The following is a 23,843-nucleotide window of genomic DNA, read 5'->3' as shown; positions in this document are numbered from 1 at the left end:
GTAAAGTCTCAAGTATGTTAACATATTTTTGAAAATCACCTTCTGTATTTTAAAATGATGTGTAGTTTCATTCGGGTACAAATGTTCCTAAGTGGTAATAATGTGACAACCCTAAAAATGACTATGCTAAGTAGTGTCCAACGTATCTAGAATGCCTAGATTAGACGGGTTCACACGAATTGATGTGCGTAGAACCAGACCTCTAAACCTCTGCAACAGCCATGCCAACTAACTTGTTGAGATAGTTGATCTAGGAAAGGTTGGGTCCATCCACGTAGGGCACCCGAATATGGAGATTTAACCGTATGAGTCTTAACTGGAATTAAAACGGGGTAATCTGAAGTTTAGGGGGTCTAGGGGTAAAATGGTCTTTTCCAGGATAAGGGTATTATTGTAATTACCCTAATTAGTTAATTAATTAATGTGGTTAAGGGGAAATTCGGATAGAAGTGGCTAAAAATTATCCTTTAAGCAAATATATTGCTCAACCCCGATTTGAGCCTTAATGGAAGCAATGATTTAGTTAATTTTTTGTATTTAGTGAATTAGTAAAATTAATTAATATTCAATTTTCTTATTCAATAAACAGAAAATCAGATTTTTGAATAAAATAATAATAGTAATAATAATAATAATATTAATAAATAATGAGGAGTCCTAGTTTGACTAAGTCTCCACCTAACTCTCCTAATCCTAATCCAATCATTCTCACGTCTCTCACTCTCATTCTCATGTTTTTCATTATAAAAAGAATTGAAAATAATAGTTCTTCATTCTTGAAGAACTTATACACAAAAACTCAAACGAAAAGCTAAGCTAAAAACGAAAATCAACAACATTCTTCTCGACGGATTGGGTTTTAGATTTTTGTGGTCAGGCATTGGGAATAGGAGACACTGAAACAAGTGTTGAACGATATTAAGGTATGGGTTTTCTTCTCTCTTGTACCTTTTCCCGAGAGATCCTTAAGGTTTAGTTTAATCGCAATTGAAAAACTAAGGTTGTCCCCGTTGCATGCCCCTGTCATAGATCGTTTGAAAGATTCAAAGCATGCGTTGGTATGTCTTCTGGTAGATAATTTTAGGTATGGTTGTGATTATGTATTGAATCTGTATTTGGAAATTATGTAAGGAATCAACGATGTTTTTCAGAAGAGTATTTACGTCAATTGTTTGAGCATGGGTGTGTTGTAAATTAACTATATTGCTGTCTGGAATTTGTGTGTTATAAATATTGTGTTTTATTATATGTTAATGTTAAAAGTGTGATGTTCATATAAAGGTAATGTTGGTTGAAAAATGTCACCCGAATTACTCCAAGAATCAACATTAAAACTTGAGAGAAAGATGGATTAAAAGAGTCCAATTTTCCAGCTTGCTGGAAATGTTGATCTCGACTACAAATTTGAAAAGTGAGCTATGTTTTAAATTTTTTTAAAAGTTGTGAGATCATTAAGAATTGAACCCAAGACCACACCAAATGAAAGTAACATAAAAATTTCATGAGAAAAACAAAAGGAAAAATAAATGTAGTGAGTAGGGATTGAACCCACAACCTATTGAATAGATGAGAGAGTTAGGAGAAAAATAAAGGATAAAAATGAATGTGGTGAGTGGGGATTGAACCCGCTACCTCTTGAATAGATGAGAGAGTTAGGAGAAAAATAAAGGAGAAAAAATAAATGTGGTGAGTGGGGATTGAACCCACAACCTCTAGGATAGATGAGATAGTTAGGAAAAAAATAAAGGATAAAAATAAATCTGGTGAGTGGGGATTGAACCCAAAACCTCTTGAATAGATTAGAGAGTTAGGAGAAAAATAAAGGAAAAAAATAAATGTGGTGAGTGGGGATTGAACCCACAACCTCTTTCATAGGTGAGAAAATTAAGAGATAAATTAAGAGAAAAAGAATGAGCTTGTGGGGGATTGATCCCACAACCTCCTTGCTTTAACGAGAAAGAGAGAATGAAAAGAAAGGAAATATTATGGCAGTGATGGGGATCGAACTAAAGTCGCCCAAATTTGAAAAATGCAATTATCAAGTTTAATATAAGATAAAGTGTTGCTCAAGGGATTCGAAATTGGGTTCCGTTACCCAATCCTTTATTGACACATAAGTCGAACATGAACAAACATTTAATGAATTCTTCCTCTAAGGATCGCAATAGATATCTTGGCATACCTACAAGATGCATAAGTCTTGTACCACATAATCTTGGGTAAATATGAATCACTTATTCGAACTATGAATGAAGCCTCATGTCTTGTATATGGACTCATAATTCTAGCATACGTTTAAAATTAAGTGAAATTAAGATGTTATGTGAAGAGATGATGAAACCACAGAGGGGTTAGGTAAGAGTGTGACACATATTAAAGATCCAAGTGTATTGACATACGATGAAATGAACATTCACGTAAAAGGGGTGAGTAATTATGAAGATTAAGTGTTCTAAAGTTACGAATGTTGTGACAACTTGATAAGAATCTAATGTCAAATATGAGAGAAATCTCAAATGAGCCTAAGTAAATGTTACCTAGACATCCTCACCTATGATAGTGTAAGATTAATGAAGAGACCAGTCTCTATGAACACTCTAATGAAAGTATTGAAGTTAAAGAATACTTAATACTGATGATGAGATGAGAAATCATCTAATGAGATATGATGCCTTATGCTAGAAGCCAGCTTCTATGATGTATGAGATGAATGTAATGAAACTTTATACTGAGCACCGATAAGCTAGCTATGAGTTGCGATTTCTTCTTTAGAGAAGGCAAAGGTTCGTGTAATTTTCATGAGATGAGACTGTCCATCCAGATGGGTATGGGTCTCCTTATATCTTTTAATTTTTTAACCTATACTGCCAATATAGAGTTCTAGCAGGGTTCGACTCCCTATATATGATGTTTTGGTTCACTTTGGCAGGTGATCCACATCTTTTCAGTGTGGGGTTAATGATACGCTCAAACTTACTTCTCAAATGAGAAGTAAAGCGGTCGCGTCAAGTAAATAACCCAACTAGTGAGGTTGGGATCGTTCCCACGAGGAAAATAGTCTAGACTTAACTTCAACTTGTTATTACTATTGTTCGGTTGATGACTTCCTTAGAAAGTAAAAGCATAAAAAGGGGGGTTTGTATTTCCTAATGAGTAAAAATAACTAGTGAACTTGAAAGAGACACTTAACAGCTTTTAATGTTGGGTTTTAATCAATTAATTAAAGTAACTAGGGTTTACGTGTTCCCACAGGTTCATAACTTGATAATTCTAACTATAACAATTCTTTCCTAGTATCTTGCATGGAAAGTGATAAGTTATGTATTTCTAAATCCTTGGTCCGGCATCTAGAAAATTTCACTTCGCACCTTGGTCCGACTACGTGTGTTGCTTTCCTAACCCTTATCCTTACCTCATATAAAGCATCGTATTCGATATTTGACTAAGTTATTACCTCGTACCAATCAATACTAGACTATAAGAAAGAATACACTAAATCTATGTTAATAATTCTTTTCCTATTATCTACCTCCTTGGTCCGGCAAGTAGCATTAAGGCGAGTTCTAACGTTGATCATCCGTTAAAAAGACTTCTAAGCGAAAGAATTATTAATACATGCAAGACATTATTCTAGAATTGTTATTTTAGCTAGGGTTTATCTCATTATTTGCCTATGGTTCCCACAACCCTAGTTATGGAGTTTAGTTTCTCATAGCTATAAACACAATATTCAAATATGTTAAACAAGAATTCATGTACTTACTTCAATGAGAAAGAATAAAGTCCGAAAATTTGCTTGATTAATCACCAAAAATCACTTGTAAGAATCTCTAACAATCAAACACTCCAAACACAAAGTCTAATAATATGATGTTTTATCTTACAGAGTGTAACCTCAAAAATGAGGTTTTTCGAACTATTTATAAAAAATAAAAACCTAATTAAACAAGGATTCTAATTACTGGAAATCTGCCAAAACGCGGCTGGGTCGACGGACCACGCGACGGACCGTCGTGGTCATGACGGACCGTCGTGGACTCCGTCGTCTCATACTTGGTGCAATTCTTCTGCTGCTTTCTTCATTCCCCTCGACGGCAAGTGTGACGGATCGTCATAGGCACAACGGTCCGTCGAGGGTCTCGTTTCAAAATACTTCAACTCTGGAATCTGGGTACTGGGATCACTTCTCTGATCTTCACGACGAACCTGCAGGACGGACCGTCAAAGCCATGACGGACTGTCACAAGCTTCGTAATCCCACACTTGGTCAGACTTCCCCATCTTCCTTCAGCAGCTTCTGTACGCTGCCACCTACGGACCGTCACAGGCACAACGGACCGTCATAAGCTCCGTAGGTGGTCTCTTCTGCATTTTTCGCTCAAAATCTCCGCATTCAGCTTTGGATAGATTTCCTGCAAAACAAAGAGAAACTTATATAAAAAATAGCACAAAAAAGGCTTTCGGACACACTAAAATTAAGGAAAAAGTATTAATTATACCGTGAAACCACGGTATATCAACACCCTCAACTTAAATTCGTTGTTTGTCCTCAAGAGACGCACTATGACTCACTACACAATCTTTGTACAATAGTATTCATGTTTTATCCTTTGCAATCATTTGACTATCAATCTCGATTAATCTCATCAAATCTATGCATGCTATCACTATTAGGCTTGAATTTTGTGGGATTCGAACATGACACAGACTCACCATGCACTAACACCTATCCTTTTCAATTTCTCACCGAGGTGCTAACAATTCTGGTATTGCAACTAGTGTCCTCACTTTAGAACAAAATCCTCATTTTTCACACAATGATTTAAGTTTGAGTATAAGGATTACATTTCAACACTCGCTCTCAGAACAAAGTCACACTCATTCATACCTATTGCCATAAGCTTGCGCTTATTTTCACTGCCTTAAGTTCGCTATACAACCCTTAGGATCACGATAGGACTTTTTTTTAGCTTGTAACGTAGGCTCAGAGTCAGGTACGGTATATGTAGGTATACTTTAGTGACTTTTTGCCCTCCTTGACATATCGGCTAAACCTTCCACTTTCCATCGCTTTATCTCGCCCAGTTTCTCCTATTCTTTCACCTTGCTGTTTCCCTTCTTTCTTCATTTGTGTAAGTAACTCTTTTCTTTCTTTTTTTTCTTCTTTCAACGAGTTCTTGAGTCACTTTACTTTTGTTTTTTCTCTCTCTTTATTCTTTCAACCCCACTTTCCAGAGCATTCCTCAAAACAGCAACCCTCAACTCATGGCTTTGCCATGAGTCAAGGTACACAATACCCAAAGTCGGGTCAGGGCCATAATGAAGGTTGTTTATACATTAGCCACCCTCAAATTATGCTTTTGGCATAAGCTGAGGTGCACATGCCCAAGGAGGGACCAGGGCCAACATATTGTTCCCAGAAAAGATCAGTTGGGGTGAAAAAGAAAGGTTTAATTTTAAGCTCAAATTATTTGGATCAAAGAAGGATAACTTTCATTTGGTTTCTTTTATTTAGGCTAGAAATGAGCTATATTGAATAAGGTCATGATCCTTTCCTAATTGTCTGTTACAGCTTACTTTTAGCAGGACTAACCAGGCAAGTTCTAGCTCAGTACCAATAGTGGACTATTCAACTTTCCTCACACTCACTTGACATCTCAACACTATATCAGATTATCAGATACCTAGTTTGACTTGAAGATTTAGGGTAATGCAATTGTGTAACTCTATTTCATATTTAGAGCCACACAATTATCAGTTACTACGCCTAGTCATGCAACATTTTCCAGTTTTATTGGTATATCATTTTAGCCATCATGCTTCAGAGTTAAACTATGTACAAAAGATATAACGTGCCGGTTCAACAGAAAAAGTAATCAGTCTTTTGGGGAAAAAGAACACAGGCAAGAAAACCCCAAAAGAGGATAGTGAGTCGGGCTACTCAGACTTCACCCTAACACTCACTTTCCATTTACCCCACCCCCAACAAAAAAAGCATGCAATTGTCCCCAATGCATAAAAAAATCTAAAGATTAGAGGGATAGGTGAAGCAAACCTGTGGCGCATAGCGCCGTCGATCAGCAAGCTGGTGGGTCCGGTTTCCCAAAACCCACATCCTCTGCAATCTGGACACCCTCAGTGGTGTCCTCAGCAATCTGGACACCCTCAGTGATGTCCTCAGCAACAACCGCACCATCAGTAGTGCCTCCTGCTGTCTCTACGGTGCGGGAGCTAGATGCCCCAGCCGCTATTTGCGATGCTCTGATCTGGTGTGCCTCTGCCTCAGCAAGTGAGGCTCTCCTCGCGGCCTCCATCTCTCGGCGCTCCTTCTTCCTTGCTCGCACCTCATCCTCTGATCGACCCCTACGCCTCTTGGCACTCTCTCGAGGGGAAGGTGGGGGAATATCTGAAGTAGCAAACAGGGCCGCCAATACAGTGTCCTCAACAGGCTCGACAGGCTCTGGCACTGTCGCCTCTAGGATCATGTCGATGTCTGCACGAAGACTGTCGACTGCAGCCTGAAGAGTCGACACATCTACCGGAGAGGCTGGGCGAGCTAACACTCTCAACTCAAATGCATCGAGGCGCTGGTGAACCTTAGCAATCTTCCGCTGCATCTTCCTCTCCATACGCGCTTCAGACTCAGTAATAGACTTCTGCATCCGCGGCTGGATATGATGCAGAAGGGTGGCCATTTGTGCCTCCAGTTTTTGGACCCTAGCAAGCGGGGCCGGTAACTGTAGAGAGGGTGTGCGAGAGGAGCTCGGGGATGGGCTACTACCCGGGATAAACTCAACCGGGGTAGTGTCAGTGGACGCCTGTGTAGCGGTGCGGGCCTGGGCCACCGTATCCGCAAGATCGTCAGCAAGTGGTGGCAGCTCTGGACGGAGCCCTCGACGTGGGGCCAACTCATTGGCCTCGTCTGTGATGAGGCCGACGTCAACGGTGCCCTGCGGGGTCTTCAACTGATCTATGTGCCATATGGGCACACCCGCGGTCCTGCAAAGGGCAAAAATCATACACGGGAAGGGGTAGGTAGTGGTGACCTTGAATGACCTCTCGTGCATGACTTCCTGGAGAAGCCATGTGAATTCGACCTCGAATCCAGCTATCATCGCCGCTATCAACACTGCTCGATCCCAAGTGACGATGTTATCAGCAGCTGTGGGGGAAAGGCAGTGACGGACGAGCAGCCACAAGAACTTCACGACGAACGTGAGGTTGGCCTTCTTGATGGCCCCCTTCGGCTCAGTGACCCAATCTGCACCCTCTCCGTCGACTGATAGATGCAGGGCCATCCACCTCTTGGTGGTCTCTCTCAGTGCCTGCTCGCGCAAGAACTGGCCATCCTTCACTATCTGCCAGCGGTAGTCAAACTCGGCAGTGTGGGGAGTCTGTGTAGCATCTGCACTCTCGCCGTATAGGAACCGGCAGAGAGCTGGCAGGGAAATGTCGACCTGCACGCCCCGGACAACCTGCTCCAGTGGGGCCTGTTTAGCGGGAGCAGCCCGCTTATCGATCTGTGATCGGAGAGTCGCTACGTAGGATGCGTAGAATTCTCGGACCACTTCTTCGCTGTATCGTCCCAACGGACGGGCTGTCCACTCTAAGCGATGCCTGGTGAATAGGTTGTGGATCTCCGGCATCGATGGGAGGCTCCCTGTAAGTACCCGCCGCTCCAAGGTGAGTGTCCGAGTCATTACTCCTTTATCAGTCAGGAATTTGGCGTCAGAATAAACTTGAAACTGGCCTTCGACGCACCACCGGTTTGGCTGGTAAGAGGCTGGGGTGGGGACCTTGGCTGGTGCGCCGGATGTAGAGTCTGAACTGTCAGCCTCATCAGACAAGGCCGACGCTGCAGCAGTGACGGGTGCGGGAACCTCAACATAGCCTGAAGCTTCCTTGGACCAGGAAACTCCAAAGGAGCCAGACGCTCTTTCCTCATTTGTGGCGGACCCAGAGGGTTTGCCGGTCAGTGTGCGCTCCTCATCAGACTGGGAGGCAGTGACTACGCCGGACGCCACCGTCTTGGGTGTGGCTCTAGGGGCACGTGCAGCACGGAAAGTTGCAGAAGTGCCTTGGGGCACATATTTAGGGTCCCGCTCATCATCAGACCCGATGATCAAGCGTGCAGACGAGGCAGCTGAATTGGATCGCCCGCGTGCGTAGGCTTGGTCTTGCTTGGGTGCCATAGTAGATAGTACCTGAAAAGGATCGCTATTAGTACGAGTAATGTCAAACAATACAAGCAAGCCCATACAACATAAAACATTTAAAATAGTATGTTAGTGATAGTGAAACTGTATCACACGACGGGCTAGATGACGACTCGTCGTGGATATGACGGACCGTCATGAGGTCCGTCGTGTTGTAATTGGTCTATGTATATAGAAAGAACCCTGAAGGAGGGGTCTCTGACCATCATGACAGTCAAGCAGGACGGACCATCGTTGGTACGACGGTCCATCGTAAGACTCCATCGTAGGACACTTAGAAAATGTTGGGAGACCCTTATCAGAGGGGTCTCTGACCATCATGACGGTCAAGCAGGACGGACCGTCGTTGGTATAACGGTCTGTCGTAAGAGTCCGTCGTAGGACACTTAGAAAAGGTTGGGAGACCCTTATCAGAGGGGTCTCTGACCATCATGACGGTCGTGCAGGACAGACCGTCGTGGGTATGACGGTCCGTCGTAAGAGTCCGTCGTAGGACACTTTGAAAATTTTGAGAGACCCTTAGAAACAGGGTCTCTGACAACCATGACGGTCGTGCAAGAAGGACCGTCGTGAATACAACGGTCCGTCACAGGCGTCGTTGGGCAGGGGTGCTAGGGCTTGAGCAACGGACCCTACGACGGTCCGTCATGTGTGCGACGGGCCGTCATCGGGGTCTCGTTCTGAGTAGCAGTGTTAGAACTGAGGGTACCCTACGCATCCCCGATGAACCCACATGGTCGTGTAGTGTTGTGGACCTATATGTGTCTATCCCAACGACCTAAGAAACTATCAAAGCAAAACCACCTATGCCTAGGGTTATCAACATGGCACATACGAACATTTTGAACCTAGGTTTAGACATAAGCATATAAAGGAAACAGTATACGACTATGAACTAAGCTAATACTAACTACAAAACAAAAATTCAAGATAAATAAGTGTAAATGTAGAGACACATACCTTGGAAAGGGAGAAGAAAACAAACGGAGAATGATTCTGGCAAGGTAGACACCTACAACAACAGCACCGACTAGTGGATGATAAGTATAAGGCTTAGGAGGATTTTGGGAGCAATGATCACTTAGGGGAAGTGTGGAAGTTGAAAAGAGAGGGGAGATGAGAGGAATAAGGAAGTAATGGGGTGTAATATGGAGGGGGGGAGTATAAACGGTCAGATTTTGAGAAGGGTCCAGCCGGGTCGGGTCGGGTAGAATTCATTAATCACGCGACGGTTCCCCGACGACGGTCTGTCGCGTTTGTGATGAGCCGTTGTAGGTTCCGTCGTGTGTGCCCTAATAATTAAAATGACAGAAATACGTACCTGGTGTGATGGATGCATACAACGGTCCGTTGCATTCTCAACGGTCCGTTGTTGTATCCGTCAGTGGCTACTGCAGAGTAGTTTTCTGCAGAATTTCCTGGTGATGTGCCTGCAAATTTAAAACCCATTTATAGAAAAAGTGCTACCATTATTAAAAAGATGATAAGTATTGGGTTGCCTTCCAACAAGCGCCTGATTTAATGTTGCGGCACGACTGGGGCCACATTATTACTCAGACTTAATCAAGATGGTATTCCTCGATCACTTCATTCGCTGATTCAGCATGCCCGAGATAGATTTTTATGTGCTGTCCATTCACCTTGAACCGCACACCCTCCTTAGTTTCCAACTCAACTGCTCCCTGAGGGAATAGTTGGGTAACCGTGTAAGGACCAGTCCATTTTGACTTGAGTTTGCCTGGAAACAAGCGCAATCAGGAATTGAATAGAAGCACTAAATCCCCGACCATAAACTCTCGTTTTTCAATTTTGTTGTCATGATACTTCTTCAGCTTTTCTTTATATAGGGCTGAGCTTTTATAGGCTTCCAAGCGAAATTCATCAAGTTCATTCAACCCATTTAACCGTTGCTCTGCAGCTTCGCTCCAATCAATTTTTAACTTCTTCATAGCGCACATGGCTTTATGCTCTAACTCAACCGGAAGATGACAAGCTTTCCCATATACATGTTGGTATGGAGATATACCTATGGGAGTCTTATAAGCTGCCTGGTAGGCCCAAAGAGCATCATCAAGACTCCTTGACCAATCTGTTCTACTAGCATTCACTGTTTTGGACAATATCTATTTGATCTTCCGATTCGATACCTCAACTTGCCCACTAGTTTGAGGGTGGTAAGGAGTGGCCACATTATAGCGAACACCGTATTTCTCCAATAACCCCTTGAACAATCTGTTGCAGAAGTGGGAGCCCCCATCACTAATAATGGCCCTTGGAGTGCCAAAATGGGAGAATATATTCTTTTTCAAGAATGCAGTGACACTCTTCCCTTCATTATTTGCGAGGGCTATGGCTTCGACCCATTTAAATACATAATCAACTGCTACAAGAATGTACTTCATCCCATGAGAACTCACGAAAGGGCCCATAAAGTCAATACCCCACACATTAAATAACTCAATCACAAGAGTGGGGTTTAGAGGGAGCTCTTGCTTTCTTGAAATACCACCATCTTGTTGACATTTATCACATGATTTAGCAAACCCATGAGCATCTTGATGAAGAGTTGGCCAATAGTAACCACATTGCAATATCTTGTGAGCGGTTCGAATACCACTGTTATGTCCGCCAACAGGTGAAGAATGGCATGCCTCCAATACACTCAACATTTCACATTCTGGCGCACAACGCCGAATAAGCCCGTCGGCACAACTCCTATACAAGTATGGTTCATCCCAAAAGAACTTCTTCACATCGTACATGAACTTTTTCCTTTGATGAAAGGACAAGTCTGATGGAACAATATCACTAGCCAGATAGTTTGCAAAATCTGCGAACCATGGAATCAAGTCTTGTGAAGCAGCCAATACATGTTCATCAGGAAAAGTATCATCAATGTCAGTCTTATCCCCTAACTCTCTCATAGCTTCATCCTCTAGACGAGACAAATGATCAGCAACTTGATTTTCAGTCCTTTTTCTATCCAGCACTTCAAAGTCAAATTCTCGCAGTAGTAATACCCAACGAATCAGCCTTGGTTTCGCATCTCTCTTCGCCATCAAATATCTCAATGCTGAATGGTCAGTATGCACTATAACTCTAGTACCTAGCAAATAGGAGCGAAATTTCTCAAAAGCAAAGACTACTGCGAGGAGTTCTTGCTCTGTCACAGTGTAGTTCTTCTGGGCTTCATATAGGGCTTTACTAGCATAGTAAATTGGGTGAAGGATTTTGTTTCTTTTCTATCCCAATACTACACCAAGAGCCACCCCACTAGCATCGCACATTACCTCAATTGGACTGTTCCAATCCGGAGAAATAATGATAGGCGCAGACACTAACTTCTCTTTTAGCTCACCGAATGCTTTAAGACAGGATTCATCAAAACAAAATTTACATTCTTTCTCCAGCAATTTGCACAATGGGTGTGCAATCTTTGAAAAGTCTTTGATGAATCTCCGATAAACACCTACATGCCCAAGAAAGCTTCTCACACCTTTCACAGAGATCGGCGGGGGAAGTCTCTCTATTACTTCAACTTTAGCTCGATCAACCTCTATGCCCTTTTCTGAAATGCGATTACCCAACACAATACCCTCTTTCACCATGAAATGACACTTTTCCCAGTTTAGTACCAAATTGCAGTCTTCACATCTCTTAAGAACCTCAGATAAATTGGTCAAGCACCGCTTGAATGAATCACCAACCACAGAAAAATCATCCATAAAAACCTCTATAGTATCCTCCACCATGTCAGAAAATATTGACATCATACATCTCTGAAAGGTTGCAGGTGCATTGCACAACCCAAACAACATTCTTCTGAACGCAAAAGTCCCATATGGACAAGTGAAAGTGGTTTTCTCTTGATCTTCTGGTGCAATAGAAATCTGATTATACCCTGAATACCCATCAAGAAAACAATACCACCCTTTTCCGGCATGTCTATCCAACATCTGATCCATGAAGGGCATAGGAAAATGGTCTTTTTCAGTCCATGAGTTCAGTTTACGGTAATCCATACACACCCTCCATCCAGTAATCGGTCTCATTGGAACAAGTTCATTCTTTTCGTTGGGGACCACAGTCATTCCCCCTTTCTTAGGTACACACTGAACCGGGCATACCCAACTACTATCGGCGATTGGATAGATTACTCCAGCATCCAACCACTTGATAATTTCCTTCTTAACAACCTCTTGCATAGGAGGATTCAAGCGTCTCTGGTGCTCAATACTCGGCTTATGATCAGGCATGAGTTGGATTTTATGAGAGCAAATACTAGGGGGATCCCAATAATGTCCGCAATGGTCCACCCAATAGCTCTTTTGAACCTTTTTAGTACCTTCACCAAACTCTAAACCTGTTGTTCATCCAGGTCTGATGTAATGATTACCGGTAAAATGACACCATTTCCTAAGAATTCATACCTAAGATAAGGTGGGAGAGCTTTTAATTCAACTTTTGGAGCTTCCTCTATGGATGGTTTAGCGGGTGGGGACTCGCGATTCTTCATATCAAGCTCAAATTTCTTCGGTTTAAACCGAACATCACCTCGGTCAAGAGCCGCGACTAATGACTCATACTCTTCAATGCAATCGCTATCAAAGTTCATTATCACTGCCGCTAATGCTTCGACACCTAGACGTTCTTCTATTTTTGTCTCAAATGTCTCACCCATGTTGTAGGATATAGCAGATGCCGATTGAAGCTCACCACTCTGCCTCATGGACCTACAAATGTTAAAGGTCACTTCTTCACTGTTCAACCAAAATTTCATCTGCCCCTTTTCCATGTCTACTAAGGCTCTTCCCATAGCTAGGAATGTCCTCCCAAGGATAATAGACACTTCAAAATCAACCTCACAATCAAGAATAACAAAATTGGCTGGAAAGATGAATGACTCCACTTTTACTAGCACATCATGAAGTATCCCTATGGGCCGTTTTACTGTTCGATCAACCATCAGTAGCCACATCGCAGTGGGCTTTGGGTCACCCAAACCCCACTTCTTGTAAATCGAGAGGGGCATGATATTTATGCTTGCCCCCAGATCACATAATGCTTTCGCAAAATGTAATAGCCCGATTGTACAAGGAATAGTGAATGCACCCGGATCTTCTTTCTTTTGGACCAGAGATCTTGTAGCAATAGCACTACAATGTTGTATTCTATCATCATCCTCAAAAGTAACTGATCTTTTCTTTGTGATCAAATCTTTTATAAACTTGGCGTAACTGGGCATTTGTTCTAAAGCTTCTACCTAAGGGACATTGATAGAAAGTTGCTTCAACATTGTTATAAAACGTCGATATTTGCCATCCTCAGTCTTTTTCACTAATTTTGAGGAAATGGGGGTGGTGGCCTAGGCATGGGAGTTACTTTTTTAGGCACTTCAGCATCTTCTGCACTGTCATCCTCTAAATTAGCATCAACATTTACCACTTTGTCAGTGTCTTTTGTCACCTCATTCTCATTAGATGGCATAGGTGGGTCAATGGTTTGCTTGCCACCGCGAGTAGTAATTGCCATACAATGTCCATCATTTTTAGGATTTTGGACAGTGTTGCTAGGAAGAGTGCCCGGTTGCCGTGTGTTCACAGTTGTAGATAATTGGCCAATTGTAACTCAAGTTGCTTAATCGATATTGCATGTGTATCAACTTTTTACCCAATACCCGCTAAATCATTCCTCATTTCTTTATTGTGCTCATCACTAGCATCGAACCTCCTCATCATTTTATGCAACATATCCTCAACTCGCGACATACTACCTCCACCATCCCTAAGAGTAACTTCACGATTTTGAGGAGGAACATAGGGTCCATTACTGTCATTTCTGTTACCATAGCTACCCCTGTTGAAATTGTTGTCGCGATTGTAGTTTCCATCTTGGACATAATGACCCTCACGATTGTAGTTACCATAGTTTCGACCTTGGTTCCCTTGACCTTGGCGCTAATTTTCCTGATTAGAGCCTTGGGCACTTGGTCGGAAACCCCCCATCTGTTCATTTACTACATAGGAATCCTCCTCATAATAACACTCATCGATTGTAGGTGGTGGTTTAGCCAAGTAGTTGACTGCATTAACCTTTTCTACACCCCCAGTGACATGTTTTAGTACCAACCCAAGCTCAGTTCTCATCTGAGTCATTTCTTCACGAATATCATCTGTGGCTGGGTTATGAGTGGACTGCACTGCGAAGGTGTTTCTCCCTGTATCGGACTTCCTAGTACTACAAGCTTTGTTGTTATGGGAGATTTTCTCTAATTTCTCAGCAATCTCAGCATAAGGGCATTCTCCATAAGATCCACCTGCTATAGTGTCCAACACCGCTTTATTTTTATCATCCTGTCCCCGATAGAAGTATTCCTTCAGTGACTCATCATCAATACGGTGATTTGGGACACTTCTCAAGAATGAGGTGAATCTATCCCAAGAACTACTAACTGACTCTTCTGGTAGTGCCACAAAGTTATTCGCCCTGTCTTTGTGGTTTAATTTCTAGGAGACGGATAGTAGCGTGCTAAGAAGACATCCTGTAGTTGGTTCCAAGTGAAAATGGAGTTGTATGGGAGCTCAGTAAACCACATAGTAGCCTCTCCCGTCAGTGAGAGAGGAAACACTCTGAGACCTATTACATCTAGATCCAAATTAGGCCTCCCCACACAACTTTTACACACTGCCCTTACCTTAGCTATATGGGCATGTGGATCCTCAGAAGGTAGCCCTGAAAACAAACCTCTGGCAGTGAGCATTTGCATCAGGCTACTAGTTACCACAAAAGTGTGGCCTGTGGGTAGAGGGGGCATGACAAGTTGCCCATCCGAGTCTGCGATGTTATCATACCCTCTGTAGTATGCTTGGGGCCGTGGAACGGGATTTTGTCCCCTCTGTTGATGTTCACCCGGAGCGTCGGGTAACATCTGTACATGAACATCCACTGGATTTGGGATGTTCTGGTTTGGATCCTCATCATTTATTCCGAAGTTTCGATTCATATTGCGCAGTGTACGCTCTAGCTTGTGATCGTAGGGAAACAAGGGTTCTCTTCCTCTTCGTGTGTTTGGCATACAAGGAGGATAGTTTTGAAAGGAAATCAAAAACAATAAAACAAAGTAAAATCAAGAAAATATCAACTAAACTTTAGTAATAAGTTCAAGTTATTCTGAAAGCTAAATTCCCCGGCAGCGGCGCCAAAATTTGATACGCTCAAACTTACTTCTCAAATGAGAAGTAAAACGGTCGCGTCAAGTAAATAACCCAACTAGTGAGGTTGGGATCGTTCCCATGAGGAAAATAGTCTAGACTTAACTTCAACTTGTTATTATTATTGTTCGGTTGATGACTTCCTTAGAAAGTAAAAGCATAAAAAGGGGGGTTTGTATTTCCTAATGAGTAAAAATAACTAGTTAACTTGAAAGAGACACTTAACAGCTTTTAATGTTGGGTTTTAATCAATTAATTAAAGTAACTATGGTTTACGTGTTCCCCACAGGTTCATAACTTGATAATTCTAACTATAACAATTCTTTCCTAGTATCTTGCATGCAAAGTGATAAGTTATGTATTTCTAAATCCTTGGTCCGGCATCTAGAAAATCTCACTTCGCACCTTGGTCCGACTACTAGTGTTGCTTTCCTAACCCTTATCCTTACCTCATATTAAGCATCGTATTCGATATTTGACTAAGTTATTACCTCGTACCAATCAATACTAGCCTATTAGATAGAATACACTAAATCTATGTTAATAATTCTTTTCCTATTATCTAACTCCTTGGTCCGGCAAGTAGCATTAAGGCGAGTTCTAACGTTGATCATCCGTTAAAAAGACTTCTAAGCGAAAGAATTATTAATACATGCAAGACACTTCTAGAATCGTTATTTTAGCTAGGGTTTATCTCATTATTTGCCTATGGTTCCCACAACCCTAGTTATGGAGTTTAGTTCCTCATAGCCATAAACACAATATTCAAATATGTTAAACAAGAATTCATGTACTTACTTCAATGAGAAAGAATAAAGTCCGAAAATTTGCTTGATTAATCACCAAAAATCATTTGTAAGAATCTCTAACAATCAAACACTTCAAACACAAAGTCTAATAATATGATGTCTAATCTCACAGAGTCTAACCTCAAAAACGAGGTTTTTCAAACTATTTATAAAAAATAAAAACCTAATTAAACAAGGATTCTAATTACTGGAAATCTGCCAAAACGCGGCTGGGTCGACAGACCACGCAACGGACCGTCGTGGTCATGACGGACCGTCGTGGACTCCGTCGTCCCATACTTGGTGCAATTCTTCTGCTGCTTTCTTCATTCCCCTCGACGGCAAGTGTGACGGACCGTCATAGGAACAACGGTCCGTCGAGGGTCTCGTTTCAAATAATGCACATAATGAAATGAAGGATACCAAAGGTGTTTCTATAGTATAATCAAGATGTGAGCTAGACTTAAGTAATGACACTAGGTTATTCTTGGTCATTGCACAACGAACACGTTGAAGGTCTTAAACTACATCTTAGGTATAACTGGTGTTTACACTAGTATATGAATGAATGAAAATGAAGTACGTATGAATGAATGAAGCAGACTCTATGTTTGCTAAAGGCTCCCTAGTTAAGGTCCCATATGTTGAGCCCTCATTTTGGGAAATCTTAATGTCAATTCCATGATTCTAAGGTCTCATGGAATATAAAAGAATGATATGAACTATGTGATATGATATGTGCAATATGTTATGTGTTGTTTGCAAAATGATATGTATAATGATGCATGTTACTCTCATAGCATGACTTTCCTAACCTGATTTGGATAGTCCACTAGCTTGACTTTCCATAATTCATATTTTTAGGAGAGAGATCTCCTTAACCATGCATGTCCTTGGTGTGTGCTTGTATATACCCATAATTAGTATAATCCTATATAAATCTCTATTTTAAGTGTAGGTGCAGGTGAACGCTAGAGCATTATGAGACTACGGGGAAGTTATCCAGACGTGGAGCATTCATCGGAATGCCTATCGTTTATATTCTAGCCTAGATGTAGGCATGAGCTAGTGGAGTATGTTCCACTAGTGTTTCTTTCTCACTTGTTTCAGACATTGTATTGGTGCCATTTTGGCAAGTATACATTTAATGTAGTTATGAACTATTTTATTCATTTGAGTATCTTGCTATTATATTGTTGTTGTGAACGATTATGAAATTATGTAGATGATCTTATTTGAATACGATGTTTCTTATTATGAAGTCTAAGTATACTTCAACTATACAAAAATTTCAAATTTTCTGCTAAAATTTATCTAGATAATGTAACAATTACGTATGTTGGCTTGTTTGCGACCTCTGAAAGGTCTAAGGCGTCGGTCTCGTCTGAGGTCTAGACTCCAGTCGTGAAAAAGTTGGTATCAGAGCGTTAGGTTAAATTTTGAGAATAATAGGTTCACATCAACTACATTGAGTAGTTTCTAAGTCATGGTAGTGAAGTGCACCATTATCTTAATTAGAGACTACAAGATGCATAAGAAAAATTCCCTTCTTCTGATCATATAGTGACTTCTCTAATGTGTGATTCCTTGGTGTTATGAGCGTATCTAACATCAATTCTATTTTTTAGAAAATGAACACCAGGACAAAAGCTGGTAAGGGAAGAGGAGAAGCAGCTTTTAGGGGGAAACCAAGTTCCTCCCCAGGCCCCAGCTGCTGAAATGGAGATGCTTGTTAACCCAGCCGGGTCGACAGATGGAGAAGTAAGGATAGCCCTGGTACATATGGCCCAAGTCATCACCATACAAGCGCATGCTATGACAGCCCAGGCAGAGCAACAAGGTGTTCCCAGAAAGAACCCATCTTCCAGCACCATGGCTAGTAGGTTAAGGAACTTCACGAGGATGAATTCTCCCATTTACACTGGATCTAAGATTGCAGAGAATATTGAGGAGGAGTGTAAGGTAGCTATGTTGTATGCTAGCATGGGACTTTCCAGGCTTATGGTCCATGTCCAACAAGTGGAGGAAAGCAGGAACAGGAAGCATACTAGGGCAGGGAACAAGTCAAAGCAAGCTGAGAAGAATTTTACATGGAAGAGTAGTATTGAAATCAGGGATAAGCCCAGGTTTAAAAAAAGACTCTCCCACCAAGGGGAGTCAAGTTTGTCCAAGGGTAGCTATGATAGGGATTCCGAGCCTAGAGTTAAGAGAAACAATGAAGTATATACACCTCAAGAGAGACCACCTTGTAGGAAGTGCGGAAAACTTCATGGAGGAGGGTGTATGAGGGGCTCTAACGCTTGTTAAAGTTGTAGCAAATCGGGTCACATGATGAAGGATTGTACATATATGAGAGGTTGAGAAAAAAAGGAAGGAGAAAGTTCAGCCGGATGGTCCTAGTGAAAAGGCTCCAATGAGGATTGAACCCACAACCTCTTGAATAGATGAGAGAGTTACGAGAAAAATAAAGGAGAAAAATAAATGTGGTGAGAGGGGATTGAACTCACAACCTCTTGCATAGGTGAGAAAGTTAAGAGATAAATAGAGTTAAAAAGAATGAGCTTGTGGGGGATTGATCCCACAAACTCATTTCCTTAAACGAGAAAGAGAGGAGGAAAAGAAAGGAAATATTATGGGAATCAGGGGGATCGAACTAGGGTCACCCAAATATGCAAAATGCAATTATCATGTTTAATATAATATTAAGTGTTGCTGAAGGGATTCGAAATCAGGTTCCCTTGCCCAATCCCGTATTGACACATAAGTCGTATGTGAACAAATATTTAATGAATGCTGCCTCTAAGGATCGAAATCGATATCTTGTTATACCTACAAGATGCATAAGTCTTGTACCACATAAATTTGGGTAAATATGAATCATTTAGATGAACTATAAATGAAGCCTCTTGGCTTTTAATTGTGGACTCATAGGTCTAGGATACGTTTAAAAGTAAGTGAAACTAAGATGTTATGTGAAGAGATGATGAAACCCCGAAGGGGTTAGGTAAGAGTGTGACACACATTAAAGGGCCAAGTGTATTGACATACGATGAAATGAACATTCACGTAAAAGTGGTGAGTATGAAGACTAAATGTGCTAAAGTTTATGAATGTGGTGAGAACTTTATAAGCAGCTAACGTGATAGGTGAGAGAAACCTCAAATGAGCCTAAGTAAATGTTACCAAGACGTACTCACCTATGAGAGTGTAAGGTTAATTATGAGACCACTCTCTATGAACACTCTAATAAAAGTATTGAAGTTAAATCAAAGTTAATACTAATAATGATATGATAAATCATCTAATGAGCTATGATGCCTTATGCTAGAATCCAACTTTCATGATGTTTGAGATGAATATAATGGAACATTATACTGAGCACCGATAGGCTAGCTATGAGTTACGATTCCTTCTTTCAAGAAGGCAGAGGTCCATGTAATTCTCATAAGATGAGACTGTCCATCCAGATGGGTATGGGTCTCATTATATCTCCTAGTCTTTGAACCTATACTGCGAATACAGGGTTCTAGCAGGGTTCAACTCCCTATATACTGTAGCATCCTTTGGTTCACTTTGGCCGGTGATCCACATCTTTTCGGTGTGGGGTTAAACATAGGATTTCATGATGCTCACATGATCTATGTCGGTTAAGGTTAAAGATTCCAAAGAAAGAATGAGGCCAACCTCAAATAATGAACATAATGAAATGAACGATACCAAAGGTGTTAGTATAGTATAATCAAGAGGTGAGCTAGACTTAAGTAATAACACTAGGTTATTCTTGGTCATTGCACAGCGAAACCGATGAAAGTGTTAAAGTAAATCCTAGGTATGGTTGGTGTTTACACTAAGATATGAATGAATGAAAATTAAGTACGTATGAATGAATGAAAATTAAGTACGTATGAATGAATGAAGCAGACTCTGTGTTTGCTAAAGGAAGCTCCCTAGTTGAGGCCCCATATGTTGAGCCCTCATTTTGGGAAGTATTAATGTCAAGTCCATGATTCCAAGGTCTCATGGCATATGAAGGAATGATATGAACTATGTCTGTGCAATATGTTATGTGCTTTTTGCAAAATGATACGTATGATGATGCATGTTACTCTCATAGCATGACTTTCCTAACCCGATTTGGCAAGTCCACTGACTTGACTTTACATAACTCATATTATTAGGAGAGAGCTCTTCTTAATCATGCATGTCCTTGGTGTGTGCTTGCATATACCCACACTTAGTACAAGTGTGTACTAATCCCATACAACTGTCTACATTTAGGTGCAATTGCAGGTGAACGCTAGAGCATTACGAGACTACACCGAAGTTATCTAGACGTGGAGCATTCATCAGGACTTGGTAGGCCCTCCTGCCTTCGAGGATGCCTATATTTCATATTCTAGCTTAGCTGTAGGCATGAGCTAATGGAGGATGTTCCACTAGCGTTTTTTTTCTCATTTGTTTCATACATTGTATTGGTGCCGTATTGGCAAGTATACATTTAATTCAGTTATGTACTATTTCATTCAATTGAGTATCTTGGTATTACATGGTTGTTGTGAATGATTATGAAATTATGTACATGATCTTATTCGAATACAATTTTTTTATTGTGAAGTCTAAGTATACTTCAACTAAGAAAATAGTTCACATTTTCCGCTAAAATTTATCTAGATGATGTAACGATGACATATGTAGGCTCTTTAGCGATCTCTGAGAGGTCAACGACACCGGTCTTGTCTGGGGACTAGAATCCGGTCATGACATATAATAATTGAAAACATTAGAGTAGAAGTGATAGGAAGCACAACAAAGGTTGGAATGTTATCAAGCTCAAATTGGGAGAGCATTCAGCAAGAAGGTGCAACCTCTATCATTTCAAGTGGGAGACTTGGTCTTAGCAGTCAGGAGACCCATAATATTCAATAGACATATCGGTGATAAGTTTACATCAAAATGGGATGGGTCGTATGTTGTGAAGGAAGCATATTCAAGTGGCGCCTATAAATATGTTGACCAAGAGAGTGTAAGAGTTGGTCCCATCAACACTAATTTTCTAAAGAAATACTTCCCATGAAGGTTTCCTATGCCCCTTAAGGTATGAGCATAAATTGGATGTTACTCCTGGCCCTCAAGAGTATGAACTATGTACGTCCCAAAAAACAATCGTCATCTTGAATTACGATATGACCTGATCATCTTCACCGAGGTAAGTAGGCGCTTGGAGTAATCACTCTAAGTTCAATCACATGAGTTAAAAAAGGGGGGTTGGTGGAATCATGTGATCATAACACTAGATCTTTAAAATGATATATCTAGCACGTGAGTTCAAATGTGTCACAGATGAGCAAAGGAGAAGAGTTAAGAAAGGCATCCTAGATAACTTCAATGGCATATTTATAAAAATTCTTAAAGGTTTTGACTATCATTTTTACATATATCACAGTTCTTAGAGTTTATTTCACAATAGAAATATTGGCTCGTATTTCAGATGCTTCTATGCTAAGTTATGATTTTTCTACCACGACCGTCAAAAGCTGAAAAAAATCATCATATTTTAGAGTATCTAAGCATACTTCAAAGGCATATTTGTGAAAATTCAAAAAAAAATTGATCATGATTATTACACATATTGCATCTCTTGAAATGCACTTTTCATTGAAAAAAGCGGCTCATGATTTCGAGGCTCCTATGTCAAGTTATGGATGTTCTACCACAACGGCTCAAAGTTGTGAAATATACCAACATATTTTGGAATCAATTTTAGCAGAATTCAAAGGCATATTTGTGAAATTTCATAAATATTTTTATCATCATTTTACATACATTGAAGTTCTTGAAGCCCTCTTCGCAACAAAAGAAGAAGCTCGTAATGCAAAATCTCCTAAGTCGATTCATGGATCTTCAACTACGATCATTCAAAGTTGCATATCAAATATCATAGGTTTGGAAGTAAACTTAGAGATGATGAATTCTTTGGTATTGGATAAGGCGACTTGTGATTCAACTTGAGTTTTTTCTTATGGTGGAGATAATTTTGTGTTATTCATTGATGCTTTAGTAAGTTACTCAAAATCGAGGGCCTCTTTACCTACAACATCACATCGGAATAACCTTCAAATAAAAGTTCTATGTTTAAACGGTGTACCCACAAAGATCATGATGTTAACACTCCATGTTCAAGATACAAGTTTTTTGTTGTTTTCAAGAACGCACAAAGTTGAGGAATTGACATTCTTGGCGAATAGTCTACATGAGAATTTTATCTTCATCAAATTAGAGTGAATTTTGTTGTAAATTCTATAGATTGTGTTGTTCATGATGAGCTCGTCACAATGAGATAAGAATCTCTTGGTTTCATCACACTTGGATAGATTTTTGTACTTCACACAAAAGACGTTTTCCTCCAATTAAAACAATTAAATCTCATAGTTTCATAATTCGAGTTAACCTTGAAATATATTTGTATTAATATTGAACGGTTTTGACTGTATTTTTTACATATGTTGTACATCTATGAGTTATTCTTTCAATGGTACAATAACACATCATTTCAAGGCTCATATGTCGAGTTATTGATTTTCTTCCAAAGTTGTTCAAAGCTGATGAGTTGATCGAGATAGAATTTGAGGTAACTTTAAAATACATTTGTAATAATCTGGAAAGAATTTGGCTGTGATTTTTTTTACATATGTTGTACTTCTATGAGTTATACTTCTAAATGAATTTCTCCAAAGTTTCTCAAAGCTAGAAGGTTGAACAAGATAAAATTTGAGATAACTTTAAAGGGACACAAAATAAATTACAATCACAAATAAAATATGAAGAAACATTCTTATATTGATCAAGATTGTTGGTATAATTTTTTTCCTCCCTTGATTATTCTCTGATAAGATTTATCCATGATCCGAGAGTCGTTTGTTGCATATTTCTGAAACTAGCTAGGATTATTTAGATTTGACCTCTATATAAATATTTTAATGAATTTTCTGGAATATTAGGTATATTCAAGATCTATAAGAATACCCAAGATTTTATGGGATATTTGAGCTCCACATTGGGTACTTTACAAATTGGATAAATCCAGCTTCAATGAACCTATTCACCTCCGCTTCAAGTTGTGTTACCTACTCAGGGAGAAACACTCGTTCTGATTAATTATAGGCCGTGTTCCATTTTTATCACCAATTATGAATAGTTATGTTGGGGCTAAGGCCTGACATTTCTCTGTATGACCAAACAAAAATGTCTTTATAACCTCATCCAATAACTTGAAGTATTTCCTCTCTTCTTGTGGTGTAAGAAGTGAACTAATGAAGGTCGGGTGTGGATCTTTCAGAGTGACAAGATTTAGTTTTTGAGGTCGTCTATGGTTGATTATACTCTATCCTCTAGTTGAGGGGAGCTTCTTGTACATCATCATTTGTATCATCAATGTGTGGACCTTCTTCCATTGTTATGTGATAGGATGAACGTATCAAGTTTGAATCTTTTCTCTGATTTTCTACAAACACTATGATGGCTTCTCCTTTCTCCTTTTCTTTAATTTCATGAAACTGGTTAATTTAAACAACATTGCTTTTTTTTACGTTCAATTAACTATATTTGGTAATTGACAATACAGTCTATCT

The 23,843-nt window shown here is 40.2% G+C and overlaps 1 long non-coding RNA gene across 1 annotated transcript; it reads left to right on the top strand.

The window, feature by feature from the left end:
* Nucleotides 1-793: 793 nt before the first annotated feature.
* Nucleotides 794-17,476, top strand: LOC138347749 (uncharacterized). Its single transcript, XR_011220285.1, has 2 exons — nucleotides 794-923; nucleotides 17,174-17,476. It is a non-coding gene; the product is annotated as an uncharacterized lncRNA (long non-coding RNA).
* Nucleotides 17,477-23,843: the final 6,367 nt, after the last annotated feature.

Source organism: Solanum lycopersicum, chromosome 3 (genome assembly GCF_036512215.1).
Source record: "Solanum lycopersicum chromosome 3, SLM_r2.1".
NCBI lineage: Eukaryota > Viridiplantae > Streptophyta > Magnoliopsida > Solanales > Solanaceae > Solanum > Solanum lycopersicum.
The sequence above is the reverse complement of the archived record's forward strand: the minus strand, read 5'-3'. Positions and strand labels throughout refer to the sequence as shown.